General features: G+C 42.5%; 1 pseudogene; it reads right to left on the bottom strand.

The window, feature by feature from the left end:
* Positions 1–18,095: 18,095 nt before the first annotated feature.
* LOC106794354 (aspartic proteinase Asp1-like) lies at positions 18,096–19,577 on the bottom strand (annotated as a pseudogene).
* Between the last annotated feature and the right edge of the window lie 256 nt (positions 19,578–19,833).

Genomic DNA, 19,833 nt, shown 5'->3' with positions numbered 1-19,833 from the left:
CGAGGTGCTTCCGTAACGCTTCCGAGATGTTTCCGTAAGCAAATTCGTGAAGGTTTTCGTCCGTTCTTCATCCGTTCTTCGTTCTTCAACGGGTAAGTTTTCGAATCCGAGACTTTTAATTCATTTCTTGTTTTTTTAAGCTTTCCTCTTTATTTCGTTCATTTTCGATTTCTTTTCTTCCGTCTTTAACGCGCTTTTGCCGTTTATTTAAGCCGTTTTCTCACCTAATAAATGATAAAATGAATTTCAACCGATCATTTGTGTTGTAATCTCATTTAATCACTTTTAAAATGAAATCTAACCGATCGTTCACGCTATAACCTCGGTTAAACAAAAAAAGTAAAATAATAATAAAATAATAATCAAAATATCTTGAAAAATAATAATAAAATAAACAAAATATCTTTGAATAAAATAAAACAAAAAAATCAATCGGACGTTTTTTCTTTGGAAGTTTCCTTGAATGAATTGATTAATAACCAAAGTGAAACTAAGACTAAAATAGACTCACAAATCAAGTTTTGTCCGAAAATCACTAAAAACCGTTTTAAGGTCCAACGCCTTAAACGGTCCTCTTTGCTTTTATCGGTTAACATGGACCGTTCAAAAGCATAAAATCAACATGTAACTTTACCGCTTTTGCAAGAACTACGTAGGTCTGATTTCCTCATCGCAATTGAGGATACGTAGGAGCAAAAGCCCCGCTTTTGTCGACCACCCCAAGAGATCGTTAGTTGTCCAAAGCCTTAACGTTTCTCTCCTTTCAAAAACAAGAGATCGTTAATGGTCCAACGCCTTAACGTTTCTCTCCTTTCAAAATCAAAAGAACGTTTAATGGTCCAACACCTTAAATGACCTTTTGTTCAACAAAAACATATTTTGCAAAAAAGACAAAAACAACTTAACCAAATGCTTTGTTCCGAAAGAACTACGTAGGTCTGATTTTCTCATCCCAAATTGAGGAATACGTAGGAGCAAAGGGAAACACCCTTGTCGACCACAAAAAAGGAAAAATATAAAAAGGATATAAGGACATAAAAGGGAACGTAAAAATCAAAGTCATGTTTGCACATTCGATTAAAGGCTGCCGTCCCTTGGGACGGACGTGTGGGGTGCTAATACCTTCCCCGTGCGTAAATACAACTCCCGAACCTTTCACTTAAAAGTTCGTAGATCGCGTCTTTTCCGGTTTTTCCGACGTTTTCCTCAAATAAACGTTGGTGGCGACTCCGCGCGTATTCCTTTCGTGGAACACGCATTCCGCGAGTCTCGCGTCGCCCTCCCGCCGAAGGGTAGGTTGCGACAGTTGGCGACTCCACTGGGGACTGTTTTTTAGAGAGTTAGGCCATTTAATCTTGTGCAATGTTTTATCATGACTTTCTCCTTTGTTGGTTTCCCTTTATTTGTTTTATGTTCTTGTGTATATAAACTATTTGTTGCTTTTAGTGTGTTTTAGAATGTATGCATGAGGTAAATATTTATTCATTTGATGCACACAAACACTAACACTATTTGCACACACTGTGAGTGAAAAAGGGCCCTATACCCGGGTTCATGGGAACATAAGGAGTGGAGGTGAATCTGTGATCATGCTAGGTCTCCGACTTGCTTGATTACAGTGAACCCTCATCTAGAGCTTTTCTCTTTGAAAACCTATTGTTGCTAGTAGTCCCTACTGCTACAATATGTTCTTCAAAGGGGATGATACCTCTAGAAACCATCAAGAGAGATATAACTACCTTGGGGATTATTGCTAAAAGCCTAGTTAGTTCTCTCCCTTATAGGTCCCTTAAATAGGGGCACGAAGCAAACACGCTGCGTGCCATTTTTCACACTGCCATGCATGAGTATCATATCCCCTTTTGCTTATGTTCGGTGAATATTGTCATACTGTGTACATTCCCGCATTGTGTCTTTTGCATAGGCATCGCATATGGGTTCTGTCTTGATCCCTTGTGTAAACAAACCAACGGAGGGTCCGTGTCACCTTCTTAAAAACGTACGTTGGGGCACTTTGCTACCCCTAGACGTCGTATCTAAGAAGGGGACAAATTCCCCGGACCCCCGCATTCCTAGATTGCATCTGTGTCATATGCATTCCATCATGCATTCATCCATCCCACCCATGAGATATCGGAGTTTTGATTTGCACCAGCTTTTGTCTCACTTTAGTAAGCATGGGAACAAATCAAACCGGCAAGAGGTTCTACCAAGTCAAGGTCAAAAGCCTAGATACCACCAGCATCAAGGAATTAGGGCGGTTGATGGAACCCCTCCAAATGCAAGCCTTCCGCAAGACTTACGGAAAGATCTTAGAGTTGACCATAGCAGAGGTGTCCATAGAAGCCATTGCATCACTTACCCAATACTACGACCAGCCTTTGAGGTGCTTCACATTCGGAGACTTCCAATTAGTACCAACCATTGAAGAATTTGAGGAAATTCTAGGATGTCCTCTCGGGGGAAGAAAACCATATCTTTCCTCCGGGTGTCTCCCCTCTTTGAGCAGAATTGCAACTGTGGTCAAGGATTCAGCAAGAGGTTTGGACCGCATAAAACAGACTCGGAACGGCATAGCGGGCCTACCACAGAAGTACCTAGAAGACAAGGCAAGGGGTATGGCCAATCAAGGAGACTGGGTCCCGTTTATGGATGTGTTAGCTTTGCTAATTTTCGGGGTCGTCCTCTTTCCAAACGTGGATGGTTTGGTAGACCTAGCAGCAATCGACGCTTTCCTTGCCTACCACCATAGCAAGGAAAGTCCGGTGGTAGCTGTCTTGGCAGATCTATTTGACACATTTGACCGAAGGTGTGAAAAAAGTAGCGCACGGATCATCTGTTGCTTACCCGCCCTCTGTGTTTGGTTGGTTTCACACTTGTTCCAACAAGACACAAGACATCCATGTCCGCTCCTGAGCCATCGCTCGTGTACTGAAAAGAGGATAATAGATTGGGACCAGCTCTTGGCCGGGATAGGAGGTAGAACAATCAGTTGGTTCCCCCGATGGAAGGAAGGAAAAGAAGGAGTCCTTTTCTCATGTGGAAGATACCCAAACATTCCGCTGGTAGGAACGAGGGGTTGTATTAACTACAATCCCGCGCTCGCTATAAGACAACTAGGGTACCCCATGAGGGGAGCACCGACGGAAGAAAGCATGTCTCCTTTCCTTGTGAGGGATCTCGGCGCGCAAAATTCCAAGACTATACAAAGAATCCATAAGGCATGGGAAACCCCGTTAAGGAAAGATCAAGAGCTTAGAGGCATTCGTAATGGCATCATTGGTGGGTACCACGAATGGCTGAAAGTTCATATACGAGGTTTAGATTGGCTCGCCAAGTTAAAAGTCGTCAGCAAAGAGAATTTTGAAGCACCGGAAGAGGACGAAGAAGTCCAAGCTCTCAAAAGCGAGTTAGGGAAGGCAAAACTTGCCAAGGAGAAGTTCAAGTTGGCCGCTACACACGTTCGGAAGGAGTGTGCCGGGTTACGGGAAGAGAATGCAATTGCCGCAAGAGCCCTTGAACAAGAGACCAAGAGGGCTCGCAAGGAAGAGTATGGCCGGAACAAATTTCGCGGAGCTCTATGGGGTAGCAATAGTGAACTCAAGTTGCGAAGGGAAGAAAGGGACCAGTCGCGAGCACATAGCATGGTTTTGAAAGAGGAGTTAATCGCCTGTTCGAGGTCCAAAAGAAGCTTGTCTCAGCGTTTATGCGAGACGGAGACCAACATGCTAGCTATCATCGCCAAGTACCAAGAAGAGTTAGGTCTAGCCGCGGCCCACGAGCATAGGATTGCGGACGAATATGCCCAAGTATACGCGGAAAAAGAAGCTAGAGGAAGGGTGATCGACTCTTTACACCAAGAGGCAACCATGTGGATGGACCGGTTTGCTCTTACCTTGAACGGGAGTCAAGAACTTCCCCGATTGTTAGCCAAGGCCAAGGCGATGGCAGACACCTACTCCGCCCCCGAAGAGATTCATGGGCTTCTCGGCTATTGTCAGCATATGATAGACTTAATGGCCCACATAATTAGAAATCGTTAGGAAACTTGTATGGTCTCTCAGACCTTGACTAGATACGACTTCCTTTTTGAAATAAAATGAGTTGGTCCCATGTTTCTACTCCAAAAAGCTTGTGCAAATCAAGTCACTCCCACATTTTATCTCTAGCATGCATTGTATGTTGGTCTCGTCCTTTGTCACGGGAAGCCGGAAGGTCCATATCACCTTCTTAATTGTACACATGGGGCACTGCGCCCCCAAATGCGCAAGTAAGAAGAGATAATTTTCCGGGCTCTCGTGTCCGTAAAATGCATTCATATCATGCATCGCATAAGCATCTCTTCATAACATCATAATGAACATATCGTTCCTGCATTTGTCCGTTATCGTATTCCAGCCTCACATTTTGCATGAGTCATGGCATCATCATGCATATGCGTTCAACAAACTTTTTGATCTGCAAAATTGCATACCATTTGTTTTCATGTTTGCTCACCCTTGTGTTTTCCTCTACAAAAACAAAAAAGGGGAAGCGTGAAACTTCACACTACATTCTTAGTTGCATGTGTTAGGCACCATGAGCCAACCATGTTTGGATCATAAACCCATTTCTAAAAAAAAAAAAAAAAAAAAAAAACACACAACAACAAAACAAAATAATTGAACATGGTACCTAATGCATGGTTAACTAGGAAATGGTGTTTCTTCAGGCATCTCAATTTCATAATTACATTTTCCATGCACGGCTTAAAGTATGCCCGAGTCATTCATCCCTATGAGATGTTGTTGAAGTATTGGCGATCAGAATTGCCATTCCTTGGATTATAGGGTTGAACCAAGCTCATGCTTTTATAAAAAGGTTCATCAAGTCAAAATATGGAAGTAACCGTCTTGCAAAATTGGGGCAAAAGATGAATCGAGTCACATCACTGCTTCGTCTACTGCCAAACATATTTAGGATTGTTGATATCCTTGTTACTTCCAGTTTCACCTTGACAAAGATGTCATGGACCATGTTGAAAATCTAAATTGATTCAACCCCATATCCTGCGTAAAAATTTGCGATCTTCAACTGTACATCATTCGCATACATCCATGCTTTTCATTGGTTGCATTGCTCATTGCATTCTTTCCTTGAAAAATAAAATAAAATAAAATAAAATGAACTTAATCATTGTTATAAAAAAAAAAAAACATGCTTTACGGCGTCCTCACCGAACTTGTGCTAGAGCTAGAGTAATGGGTGAAGTAGAGGAGATACAAGAGAAGATGAAGGCCGACATGGAGGCCATTAAAGAGAAAATGGCCACAATGATGGAGGCCATGATGAGCGTGAAGAAGATAATGGAAGCCAATGCGGTTGCAATTGCCGCTACCAGCGTTGTTGCTAAGGTGAACTTGATGTCCCCATCCGGCATCAACCAAATGAATCATCCAACCTCAGATATGGTAGGCAAAGATTTGGGAAGTGCGGGCAGCCCCCATAATGTACAAATTCAAAACGAGCACGCCTTCCCGCCATATGGCTTGCCTCTCAACTATACGCCACCCAAAGTGGCGTACACTCCCAATAAGAATGTCAATAACTCCACTCCTATACCCATTGAGAGCCAACAACCCCAAACTGATCATGCACATGTCTCTTAAACCGTGGGGGGGACACATGAAATTCCCCACCACAATCTAGCCGACTTCGAGCCTTGCCTCGGATATGCCACGGAAGGGCAAGCAGTTGGTGGTATACTCCTACAAAACCCTTTGGAAGGCCCTCAGTATCACCCACAACTACACCTCTTGCATTCCACAGCGGTTAAAAACCCTCATGACTATGGCAGGAATGGGAAAGTTGGATCATCTAGAGGAAAGGCTCAGGGCCATTGAAGGAGGTGAAGATTATGCCTTTGCTAACCTAGAAGAGTTGTTCCTAATACCCAAACATGGTCATTCCCAAGTTCAAGGTGCCGGACTTTGGCAAGTACAAGGGGACTACTCGCTCCAAGAACCATCTAAAGATGTACTGTCGGAAGATGGGGGCATACGCAAAAGATGAGAAACTGCTGATACATTTTTCCTGAGAAAGTCTTACTAGGACAACTGTCACCTGGTATACTAACTTAGGAACCTTCTTGAGTCCATTCTTGGAAGGACCTAATGGTTGCCTTCATTAGGCAGTGTCAGTACAATTCTGATATGGCTCCGGATAGGATGCAACTACAAAAAGTGTGCAAAAAGGGGGCACGAATCTTTCAAAGAATACGCCCAAAGATGGAGAGACTTGGCAACTCAAGTAGCACCCCCAAAAACAGAGAAAGAGATTATCACAATGATAGTAGACACGTGACCGGTGTTCTACTATGAAAAAAATGGTGGGTTACACACCTTCAAGTTTTACAGATTTGGTCTTCACTAGCAAAAAGATCGAAGTGGATCTGAAAAGAGGCAAATTTGATCATCCTACTAGGACAACTGAGAAAACTGGGGCAAATGAAGAGGGTGAGAAAGAGGGAGAAACCCATGCTGTGACTGCCATTCCTATACGGCCAAGTTTCCCACCAACCCAACAATGTCATTACTCAGCCAATAACAAACCTCCTCCTTACCCACCACCCAGTTATCCACAAAGGCCATCCCTAAATCTACCACAAAGTCTGTCTACCACACTTCCAATGACGAACACCACCTTTAGCACAAACCAAAAACACCAACCAAGAAGTGAATTTTGCAGCGAGAAAGCTTGTAGAATTCACCCCAATTCCAGTGTCCTATGCTGACTTGCTCCCATATCTACTTGATAATTCAATGGTAGCCATAACCCTAGCCAAGGTTCATCAACCTCCATTTCTCCGAGAATACGACTCAAACGCAATGTGTGCTTGTCACGGAGAAGCCTCGGGGCGTTCCATTGAGCATTGTAGGGCTCTGAAGCGTAAGGTGCAAGGTCTAATTGATGCGGGCTGGCTGAAATTTGAGGAGAATTGCGTGTAAATCCTGACATTGACAAGAGATGCCACACATGGGGCAATTTTGAAAGCTGTTGTTAGGTGTCCCTAATGACTCATCAGGGTTTCCAAGTTTATGCCATTATTGTAAACCACAGCTACAATGTTAAATGAAATGGATAAAGTTGATATCTTTGTCCCTCATCCTCTCACAAACGCATGTTTGCTTATTCAACTTTCACCAGAATGTGGGTGTAAGCCATTGGTCTGTTTGCTCAAGCAACCTGCGCTCCTGAGTGTTGACTTCCAAGATCGTTCAATCAGAGATTACTCATCTTGCACGTTGGTGGGGGTGCCGTAAAACAACGAGCAAAGTTCAAAACAAATAAGTTTCAAAATAAAAAATAAGTTTCAAAATAAAAAATAAAAAGGCATTTGATTGACTGTGTTTTCAATATAAACATTCATGTGACCTCATTTTGTCTTTTTAGAGAGAAGTGAGTTATCAAGAATAGGATGTTGGATAAATGGCCTTAGTTACCTTAAGAAAAGGGGGGGTTGAATTAAGATACTATTCCCTAATTGAACTATCAATCTCTCTTTTCGGATTAACAATGCACACAGGGATAACCCTTCCCTTGTGTTCAGGAATCCTCTACAACAAGAGACCCACGGTCTCTTAATCCCTTTTCAGAAATAAGAAGAAGAGAAGAAGAGGTCTCTCGTAAAAGAGGTAGATTGTAAAATGAAGATCAATCAAAAATTCCTTATTGAATAAGCAAGTGGTTGACCAAGGAATCTTTTTGAGAGGATAAGACATTTCAGTTCAGAAAAACTCTTGATCTTTCGAGAGGATAAAACTGTTTGGGCAATGAAAACTCTCTTTAAAACATTTGAATGGCCATTCATAAAACATTTGAATAGATATGTCTCTTGGAAATTATTTTCTGAAAATCCCCTCTGGTAATCAATTACAAGACTTATGTAATCAATTACAGGTTTTAAAAATTTGAATTAAAACATTTTCAAACTGCTAGTAATCGATTACCAGAGAGCAAATCTCAATTTGAAAGGATAGAATTTCTTGGTCAAACCTTTTGCTTCTTCAATTTGGAAACTTCTTCCTAAGATTCTAGAAATCAACTTGATCATATATCTTGACTTTCTTGGATTCTTGTCTTGAATAAAACTTAGAAGCACTTGATCCTTTAGCATCATCAAGACATCAAAACATCTTGCTTCTACATAGGAGTCATTTGACTTAATCCATCAAAAAATCCTTCAACTATTTCTCGTCCTTGGGAAATTCTTTTTGCAAGAATCAACTGCTTCTTTCATTCTTCCTCACTACGAGGCTATGAAAACAAGACAACGATTGGTACCTCAAAGCCTTACACTGGGGCAATGAGGGGCATCGTGCATGAGCCTCAAGTGAACCTAGGGGCAGATTAGAAGTTCTCACCCAATAGGTTCCCTCCTACAAGGTCATGACGAAAGAAAACGATTGGTACCTCAAAGCCTTACACTGGGGCAATGAGGGGCACCGTGCATGAGCCTCAAGTGAACATAGGGGCCGATCAAAAGTTCTCACCCATCGATGTTTTTAACAAAAAAAAAAGGGACAAACCCTAGGATTTCAATGGATTGATTAAACATCAAACGACTCCATTGCCGTCACTCCAAAATGGTCAAGTGACTAAATCAAAAAGAACATACACTCTGAGGGAGTTCCCTAAGAGATTTGCAAAAAGATAGGATGAGGTTGCATGAATTATCACCTTTTTCAAAAGGGCAGTCAATCTGTGTTTTCCAAAAAAAATCAAATCAAAATCAAAATCACAAAATAGGGAAAGAATGTCATGAACATTGTACAACTTTCCATTACATTGCATTGTTTCATATGAAGTCCGCATTTACCAAATTTCACGACAAAGGTTGCATGCATCTGTATCCCTAAAAATCATGTTAACTGCATAGATTTCCTACATCTAATGTCCAAATCTTGTGGATTTGGGATGACCGGCCCTCTCGATGAGTCGATCTCTTGCTTTCTCATAAGGGTGGACCCTTGGGTACTTGTACCTATCACTTTTAGAGGACTACACGTCCTTGCCAACAGAGGGCTGCACGCCCTCACCTTCAGAGGACTACATGTCCTCGCCTTGAGAGGGCTACACGCCCTCACCTTGGGTACTAGTTACCCTCACCGTTGAGAGGACTACACGTCCTCGCCTTGAGAGGACTACACGTCCTCACCATCAGAGGGCTGCACGCCCTTACCTCCAGAGGACTACATGTCCTCGCCTTGAGAGGGCTACACGCCCTCACCTTGGGTACTAGTTACCCTCACCGTCAGAGGACTACACGTCCTCGCCTTGAGAGGACTACACGTCCTCACCACCAGAGGGCTGCATGCCCTCACCTCCAGAGGACTATAAGTCCTCGCCTTGAGAGGGCTACACGCCCTCACCTTGGGTACTAGTTACCCTCACCGTTGAGAGGACTACACGTCCTCGCCTTGAGAGGACTACACGTCCTCACCATCAGAGGGCTGCACGCCCTTACCTCCAGAGGACTACATGTCCTCGCCTTGAGAGGGTTACACGCCCTCACCTTGGGTACTAGTTACCCTCACCGTTGAGAGGACTACACGTGCTCGCCTTGAGAGGACTACACGTCCTCACCATCAGAGGGCTGCACGCCCTTACCTCCAGAGGACTACATGTCCTCGCCTTGAGAGGGCTACACGCCCTCACCTTGGGTACTAGTTACCCTCACCGTCAGAGGACTACACGTCCTCGCCTTGAGAGGACTACACGTCCTCACCACCAGAGGGCTGCATGCCCTCACCTCCAGAGGACTATAAGTCCTCGCCTTGAGAGGGCTACACGCCCTCACCTTGGGTACTAGTTACCCTCACCGTTGAGAGGACTACACGTCCTCGCCTTGAGAGGACTACACGTCCTCACCATCAGAGGGCTGCACGCCCTTACCTCCAGAGGACTACATGTCCTCGCCTTGAGAGGGCTACACGCCCTCACCTTGGGTACTAGTTACCCTCACCGTTGAGAGGACTACACGTCCTTGCCTTGAGAGGACTACACGTCCTCACCATCAGAGGGCTGCACGCCCTTACCTCCAGAGGACTACATGTCCTCGCCTTGAGAGGGCTACACGCCCTCACCTTGGGTACTAGTTACCCTCACTGTCAGAGGACTACACGTCCTCGCCTTGAGAGGACTACACGTCCTCGCCTTGAGAGGACTACACGTCCTCACCACCAGAGGGCTGCACGCCCTCACCTCCAGAGGACTATAAGTCCTCGCCTTGAGAGGGCTACACGCCCTCACCTTGGGTACTAGTTACCTTCACCTTCAGAGGACTACACGTCCTCGCCTTCAAAGGGTCATGTACCTTCAACTTCAGAGGACTACACGTCCTCGCCGTCAAAGGGTCATGTGGCTTCACCTTTGTAGGGCTACATGCCCTCACCTTCAGAGGACTACACGTCCTCACCTTTAGAGGACTACACGTCCTCGCCATCAGAGGACTACATGTTCCCCATTTTCAAAGGGGGGCATGCCCTCACCTTCAGAGGATTGCACGTCCTTGCCATCATAGGACTACACTCCCTCGCCTTTGAAAGGCGACACGTCCTGAACTTCAGAGGGCTACACGCCCTCGCCTTTAGAGGACTACGCGTCCTCACTTTCAGTGGGCTCCATATCCACACCTTATGATAATTTAAGGTCCTCTGTCCTTAAATGCTTAACCGAGACTTGCACTTCCGGTTAAGGGGCCAGTAGTTTCCTTTTAACGGTTCCTGGGCCACCCCCTGATATTGGAGGAGGGCCAACTGTGCGAGCACAACCAGAGAGGGAGGCTATCACACAGCTACTATGCATACTGGGGCAAGATTTCACCCGTGCCGCTGCAAAGAGACGAGTGCGGATCATGCGCACTAACATGACCACTCTTACACAGATATAGATGACATTGCTACTTAGCAACATTCTGCCCAGCGACCGCAATGCCAATCTCCCCCTGCAAAAGTATCAGTTGGTCTGTGTCGTCCCAACATGGGTAAGTATGCATATAGTTCAACTGATTTCTGATACCATCTATTGTTTGCAGGGATCGCACCCAAGAGACACCCAGTGGACCCGGAAAAGTCCAACAGGGCCCTGGGGTTTCCAGCTCTGGTTACGGGCCTCTATTAGTCCTACAGGGTGCTCGTACCCCCCCGACAAGGTCACATCATCATAGGTAAGTATGCACATCGCTCAACTGATTTCTGATTTCATCTATTGTTTGCAGGGATCGCGCCTGCAAGACACCCAGTGGACCCGAAGAAGTCCAACAGGGTCTTGGAGTTGTCAAGCTCTAATTACGGGTCTCTGTCAGTTCTACGGAGTACCTGTCACCTCCAGCAAGGGCATCAGGCCCCCTACTAATCGAGCTTTCATCAAGAAGTACTGCGTCTCCAGGCAGGCGCAGGGCGAAACACCACAGCAGCCTGGGGATGGTCGGTAGCGGGCAATAGACGCACCGCCACCACCTTTAGAGTTCACCTCTGCTCATCCACAAAAAGGTTTGAGTATTGCCTACGACACATGGCCGACCAACAGGCAACCAAGTCCAAAGCCAAAGGTAAGGAAAGTACTAGGTCAGTGACCGACAAGTCATAAAGCGTCCAGCTAAAGACGTTAAAGAAGCGCTACTAGGAGGCAACCTAGTACCTTTTGAATCTATGCTTGTTATTTGATCACTTTTTATAGTAGGACGCACCTAGTTGCTCATGATCCTGGGGATTTAAATAAAACAAGCGCAAGCTCGAAAGGTAGTCATACCTCACAAAATATATATATGTATGTTTAGGTAGTGAAAATACCCTAGATATGCATGTATGTAAACAAAAAAAATACTTCACAAAATATATATGTATGTTTAGGTAGAGAGATACCTTAGATGTGCGTGTATGTAAACAAAAAATACTTCACAAAATATATATATGTATGTTTAGGTAGAAAGATACCTTGGATATGCATGTATATAGCAAAAATACCTTACAAAACATATATAGGTATGTTTAGGTAGCAAGATACCTTGGATATGCGTGTATATAGCAAAAATACCTCACAAAAATATACACATGTTTAGGTAGCAAAATACCTCATGAAAAAAAAAACAAAAAAAGAAATAAACAAATGATAAAAAAGGAAAAGAAAAATAAGTTGTCAAGCTGAAAAACCAACATGCTTTTGAAAAGAGATGACTTCCAACTTTTCTTTGGAAAAATTCACTGATCATAACTAGTTTTTGAAAAAATGTGTATACACCTGAAGGGTGAATGCTGTGAAGATTTTCCCAGACGCCCGAAATGGACTCGGATGAATGCACAAATTGATAAAAGAACATATTTTGGAAACATTGGGTTGATTTAAAATAGAGGAAATGAATCCTGAGCCCTAGCATCACATGACCATAAAAATTTGACACTTGAGTGTCCGCATAGGTGCATGCATGACCAGTTTTGCATAAAGTTTCCAAATCATCATTGTTGCATTTGTGTCATGGAAATAATGTGGGGCACCCCTTTTATCCTTGAACCAAACCAAACCCCGACATGTATCATGTCTAGCCATTCTACAAACCTTGAGCCAAAATCCTGACTCACCATAAACCTTGACCTAGGGTGAGAATGTCAATCCTTACCCTCGGAAGCAAAAAAGAAAAGAAGGAAAATTTCCAATCAAAGAGAAAGCAAAAAAGAAAAGAAAGGAAATTCCCAATCAAAGAGTGGGAGAAAGCAAAAAGAAAAGAAAGAAAATTCCCAATCAAAGAATGGGAGAAAGAAAAAAAGAGAAAAGAAGGAAAGAAAGCTCCTGATCAAGGATCGAAAGAAAACAGAAGAAATGTGCAGAGAGGTCTTTGGACCGGACAATATCTGAACAATACAGAATTGTCACCAAATGAACAAAAAAAGAAGGAAAGGAAACCACGACCTAAAATAGTCTTCTCCCTTTGATTACCAACCAAAATCCCGTGCGCTAGCGACCTTTTTTTTTCTCTCTCCCCGCACTAAACAAAAAAAAACACAAAAAGAAAAAGCCAGAAAAATCAAAAGCCAAAAACACACAAAAGCCGAAAAACTCCCCAAAAGAACCCATTCCCAAGGGAAGCCCTATTGATCCATGATCACGCATGTAATTTTTGATTTGATAGGAAATAATTTGCAAAGTCAAGTCATGACATATCTATGGTTCGGAATTAGGATGAAACACTTACCTGTGTAAGATTGATACACTTTGAGTGATTTTCTTCTATTTTTGTCGAACCCGGTGTTTCCCCTAAATGGTCATTTAGAAACGAAATGCTAACATCCAAAATCTCATTTATGGTTACGGGGGATCCCATCGGCAGACTCTCCTTCCCCGGTAGACGCATTGTTTTTCACTCAAAAAAAAAAAAAGCATATGCTGCTCTAAATCAGTTGGAATGTTTGTCTCTTTGCTAAAGCATGTTTGCATTTTTAGTGGAGAAAACAACGAGACTTTTTCAAGTCTCACAAGTTATCCAGAACTACGTAGGTCTGAGTTCCTCATTGGAGGATACGTAGGAGCAAGAGCCTCGCTTTTGTCGACCACACCGCCTTTTGTTGCCATGACTCAAGAGCTGGTAGCCCGCGGAGACGCCTTACGGTTATCCGCACCTCGTCATTCAGTGACCCCAAGTGTGATTCATGAGCAGAGACCAATATGGTCATCTGCGCCCTTTCCGGAGATGTCAGCATTTTCCGATGGAGACTTTTCAAGTCTCACAAGTTATCCAGAACTACGTAGGTCTGAGTTCCTCATTGGAGGATACGTAGGAGCAAGAGCCTTGCTTTTGTCGGCCGCACCATAATCTTTGTCATACTGACCCTGAGGTCATGTGACGTGCACCCTTGTATCATCCAGAGGCGGCGGGCCCGATGATACGCGGAGATACCTTACGGTTATTCGCACCCTTTTGTCATCCAGAGGCGGCGGGCCCGATGACAAGCAGAGACCAAGTTTGGTCATTCTGCACCCTTGTATCATCTAGAGGTGGCGGGCCCGATGATACGCGAAGATACCTTACGGTTATTCGCACCCTTTTGTCATCCAGAGGCGGCGGGCCCGATGACAAGCAGAGACCAAGTTTGGTCATTCTGCACCCTTGTATCATCCAGAGGCGGCGGGCCCGATGATACGCGGAGATACCTTACGGTTATTCGCACCCTTTTGTCATCCAGAGGCGGCGGGCCCGATGACAAGCAGAGACCAATGTGGTCATTCTGCACCCTTGTATCATCCAGAGGCGGCGGGCCCGATGATACGCGGAGATACCTTATGGTTATTCGCACCCTTTTGTCATCCAGAGGCGGCGGGCCCGATGACAAGCAGAGACCAAGTTTGGTCATTCTGCACCCTTGTATCATCCAGAGGCGGCGGGCCCGATGATACGCGGAGATACCTTATGGTTATTCGCACCCTTTTGTCATCCAGAGGCGGCGGGCCCGATGACAAGCAGAGACCAAGTTTGGTCATTCTGTACCCTTGTATCATCCAGAGGCGGCGGGCCCGATGATACGCGGAAATACCCGAGTGGTTATCCGTATAAACATTCTTTTGCTATCTGTAAGACAGAACGCTTGATAGCATGCAGAGACTGACATAGTCTTCTGCACCTTTCGTTCCTCCGGGAACAACAAGTCATTTACATGCGGAAATTTCATGGTCACCCGCGACTCTCGTCAACCGAGAGGAGCGAAATTAGTGTCATACACTGATTTTTGTCCGGAGACCTTTGCTTGATGACATGCGACTTTTCTTTGGTCCTTGTGAGGTGCTTGGCACCCATCATTAGGCAATTTGTGAAATTCTAGGAACGACAAGTCACGGTCACCCGCGACTCTCGTCAACCGAGAGGAGCGAAATTAGTGTCATACCCTAATTTTCGTCCGGGGACCTTTGCTTGATGACATGCGACCATTCTTTGGTCCTTGTGAGGTGCTTGGCACCCATCATTAGGCAATTTGTGAAATTTTGGGAACAACAAGTCATTTGCATGTGGAGATTTTATGGTCACCTGCGACTCTCGTCAAATCGAGAGGAACGAAATTAGTGTCTTATCTTTACTTTCCTTTTATCTCCAATAAAAGACAAGTAAAGAGGGGCAACTGTCATACCCTAATTTCGTCCGGGGACCTTTGCTTGGTGACATGCGACCTTTCTTTGGTCCTTGTGAGGTGCTTGGCACCCATCATTAGGCAATTTGTGAAATTCCAAGACATGCCGGAAAACCAAAAAAATATTGATGCACAATCCGTAAGTTTCCGTGACACACCGGAAAACAAATGGAAGCATCGTTGCATAATTAAGTGAGGTTCCGTAACATTCCGTAAGTCAAAAGGGGGATGATTATGTAATCCGCAAAGTTCCGTAACATTACGGAAAGAAAACAAGTATCGTTACGAAATTCGTAAGTTTCCGTAACTTTACGAAAAAAGAATCACCAAAAAAAGCAGAGGGGGTGTACTTAGTAAAAATGGGGGTGCAAATAGCACCCAGGCCCACTTGGGCCCTCTAGAATATTCCTCCAGAAGGCTGTTGCTTCTGGAGGAAGCAACCTGGCTCGCCTGGGCGAGCTGAGCTCGCCTGGGCGAGCTGGGCGGCAACCACCTCCCCTATTTTGCTATAAATAGGGGAGGAAGTGAAGAAGAAAGGGGTTCAGCCCCTTAGGCACTTCTCTCTCTTTCGAATTTGCTTGGAAAAATTGTTTCCGTGAAGAAAATCTAAGCCGAGGCGCTTCCGAAACGTTTCCGTAACGTTTTCCGTGAGGAATCTCGCAAAGGTTTCAACCGTTCTTCGACGTTCTTCATTCGTTCTTCATCGTTCTTCGATCTTCAACGGGTAAGTACCTCGAACCAAGCTTTTCGATTCATTCTATGTACCCGTAGTGGTCCACATTGTGTTTCGTGCATTTTTATTCTCGTTTTGTTTACTTTTTATACCCCCTGTTGACGTGCTTAAGCCATTTTACTTAAGTCATTTCTCGCTTAACTTAAAAATAAAATAAATTTCCACCGAACGTTTGAATTGTATTATCCGTTAACTTCGGTTAAAATGAATTCCGACCGTTCGGTCGTGCCGTAACCACGTTGGAAATCAAAAAGAGGTAAAAAATAATATAATAATCAAAAAAACATCTTTTAGTAAAATAAAGCGGAAAATCAATCGGACGTTTTCTCTTTGGGATTTCTCATTCTTAATCGAATTGATTAATAACTAAAGTGAAACTAAGGCTAAAATCAACTCGCTTAGTCAAGCTCGTCCACAAAAATAGGCTTTGGAAGTTTGTCATTTCAATTTCTCATTAAGTAAAATGGATCATTTTTTAGGTCCAACGTCTTAAAATGATCACCTCTTAAGTAAAAAGAATCACTTGATAAGAAAGAACTACGTAGGTCTGATTTTCTCATCCCAAATTGAGGAATACGTAGGAGCAAAGGGAAACACCCTTGTCGACCACAAAAAAAAGAAAAAATATAAAAAGGGTATAAAGGATATAAGGACATAAAAGGGAACATAAAAATCAAAGTCATGTTTGCACATTCGATTAAAGGCTGCCGTCCCTTGGGACGGACGTGTGGGGTGCTAATACCTTCCCCGTGCGTAAATACAACTCCCGAACCTTTCACTAAAAAGTTCGTAGATCGCGTCTTTTCCGGTTTTTCCGACGTTTTCCTCAAATAAACGTTGGTGGCGACTCCGCGCGTATTCCTTTCGTGGAACACGCATCCCGCGAGTCTCGCGTCGCCCTCCCGCCGAAGGGTAGGTTGCGACAGTCATATTGAGACATGTGTGTGGTCCACCCCATTGTGTGACTTTCCATGAATCAGTTTTTTTAGATAAAATTGCCCTAATATAGAATGGGTAAGGACACTCTGCGCTTTTATTCAAACAACAAACAACATACTTGTTCGATTTGCTTTCAACAACTTTGAAAGTTTGATGCACCTTCATAACATATTGTTTCAGTGCATTTTTTACCGCATCTTTAGTATCAAAATCCATGCCAACATATAATTCTTGTCCAACATTAAAACTCGATGGCATCTCCAAACCACAAATGTCTTCCTCATCAGGATGACTCCAATAGATATTGTTATAATGCAAAGCATCATTCCAAAATGGATTTTCAATTCCTTGTACACCTAATAGTTAAAAAAAATCATATCATACTTATTTAACATTAAATACAATTAACATCAAATGATAAATGCATTCACCTATTTTTTTTAATTAATAAATTATACCTTCTGCTGGGTGAACAATTCTTACTGGTTGAATCATGTCGGCGACTTCATCGTCTGTATCAGATATACCGTCAACACTATCATCTTTGTCTAAAGACTCTTCAACGTATGAGTTAGACAGAAGATAATAATCATCATCATCATCTTCATCACCATGTAAGTTGCTCACATTTGTTGGCGGTTGCGCCTCATTATTAGATAAATTATTTCCGCATGATGTAAGAGAATTTGCAGAATGAAACATAGAACCACCAGTCACATCCTTTTCTATGTACAATTCCAGAACTGACATTTGATTTTGTTGTTGAAAACTTTCGAGCATGGTTTCAACATCTTTGTCATCACAAATTTGCAAAGCAACATATTTTCCAGAAACTAAACATCTACAACGGATAGCAGAAATAATTACTTTACCTTATCTCCAATTTTTTTTCAAAGCATTGAAACTAATTCCACGTTTAATCTGAATCGCTTTTTTACTGCCTTCAAATATTACACCATCGTTCTCTTCATATACCCTTCCATTGAAATATACCACTGTTATAACTGAATTCATCATGTACCTACAAAAACACCATTGTAAATAATTAATCATAATAATAATAAATTCAAAATAAATAAATCTAATCACAAAAAACCTCTTTACTGAAAAACTTCACATTAAAACTTCACATTGGGGCATGAAGCATGATCATTGTATTGATCCACCTAGCGTGAAAATTCAATTTTTTTTTACTTTAAGAATCGGGGTAACAATGGTCAATTTTGGAATTGATGATACATCTAGTACCACAACCAATAGTACCATTCTTATCAAATTTGAACAACTAATTGATCAATAAAGTTCAAGATCAAGAGGAACAACGGAACATAACACTCCAAGGTTGACACCCTTGGAGAATATAACAAAGGTATCACAGTGACTCCAGATTGGGGAATGAGCCGATCTCCAAAGAATAAAAAGCCTCCTCCTCTCCCACTTAAGTAGTGGCCTAGCACATTGCGAATTAGGCCAAGAGAGTGAAGCTGAGACAAAATGCTTGCCTTGCCATTTCCAAGGCCAAGAACCCCTACTGTTGAAGGTGGTGGATTATGACCATCATGCATTTGATTATATCCACACCTTACAAATAATAAAAAAATGGTTTTTATTTCTAAGAGATTAAAAACAAACATTGTCTTGCAGGAACAAAAACATATTTGAACCTTACAAACATTATTATGAATGATCAATTTCAAAATAGTAAAAGCAATCAACCAATGTATGTGAAATAGATGGGAGAGAAAACACTCACCCGAAGGTGAGCATAGAACGTGATAAATTTGTTAGTGAGTTTAAGCGGGATAATATCACGGACTAAGACACCGACAGAAGATCCTTGGTCTGCATACTAAACCTGATAGTCACATTGCACATTTGGGTTAACACGGGGAGGGCTTGGTGCTGATTGGATTGCACCACACAAGGGATCCACACATTTCACAAGGTTGCCATGTGGTTTGTATTGTCGATTGCGAGGCTAGAAAAACCACCCCAATTAAGGAAATGAACATCATCAATCATCATTCATAATAATTAAAGTAAGTAAAAGTAGTTGAGAATGTTTGTAAAGTGAAACTTACTAGGGTGCAACCTTTGCATGATGCATCACACTGAATCCAAGTGAGATCACTACCTATGTCAATGTCAAGTTCATAAACCTTTGGGGGATTTCCAATGGCAAGGTTCACCGTGTAATACTACACTTAGAGGACATTAGAATCAATTAGCTTAACTCAAACCATGACACAACCAGCACTATATAACTGAAAAAATTCAAACTCACTAAGATGACCCTTGAAAAAAAGAAGAAGAAGAAAATAGCTAATGTTTGCGACTCACTGTGATACCTTTTCCTTCCAAACTTTTCATCAAGAAATCTATCAGAAACTCTCCTCCAATAGGAGAAGCTATACAACCTATTGTAGACATAAATAAAGACATAAGCAAACAGAGGAAACTTGAATAAACCTTAATGACAAAATACAAGGCTACATGTACAATATAATAAAAATTCTTCTAAATATTGATATGGAATCATCCATGAAGTGATGAAATGAAACTATTGAACTTGCATACCAATGTTTCAAAGTCATCAATTTACATTAGTGCTTTCCACAAATTTTATATTTACTACTTCGTCTTTATTTCACAATCTAATTATGTTATATTTTTTACAAAGAAAGATCAGATAATTTATCACAAGTCATATTAAATATCTTTAAGAAATATATCATTGACTTACTTGAAACCATAACCCACTAGTGATGATTTTTTTATGAAGAAGCATGTTTTGGAACAATAGTACAAGCAAAGTAATAAAATTAGAGTCTTAAAATAACAAACTAAATATAATAAGCATGCTTAAAAAATGGACCAGGTCCTCTAATATATGATTTCCCTTTGACAGGACAACAAGCAATACCTTTAGAAGAACATAATTTATTCACTTAATTTAGCCACTTATGTCTTATGCTACATCCTAGGTGAGTAGAAGATGGAACCTCCAAC

The sequence above is a fragment of the Glycine max genome, chromosome 9 (genome assembly GCF_000004515.6).
Source record: "Glycine max cultivar Williams 82 chromosome 9, Glycine_max_v4.0, whole genome shotgun sequence".
Lineage (NCBI taxonomy): Eukaryota > Viridiplantae > Streptophyta > Magnoliopsida > Fabales > Fabaceae > Glycine > Glycine max.
The sequence above is the reverse complement of the archived record's forward strand: the minus strand, read 5'-3'. Positions and strand labels throughout refer to the sequence as shown.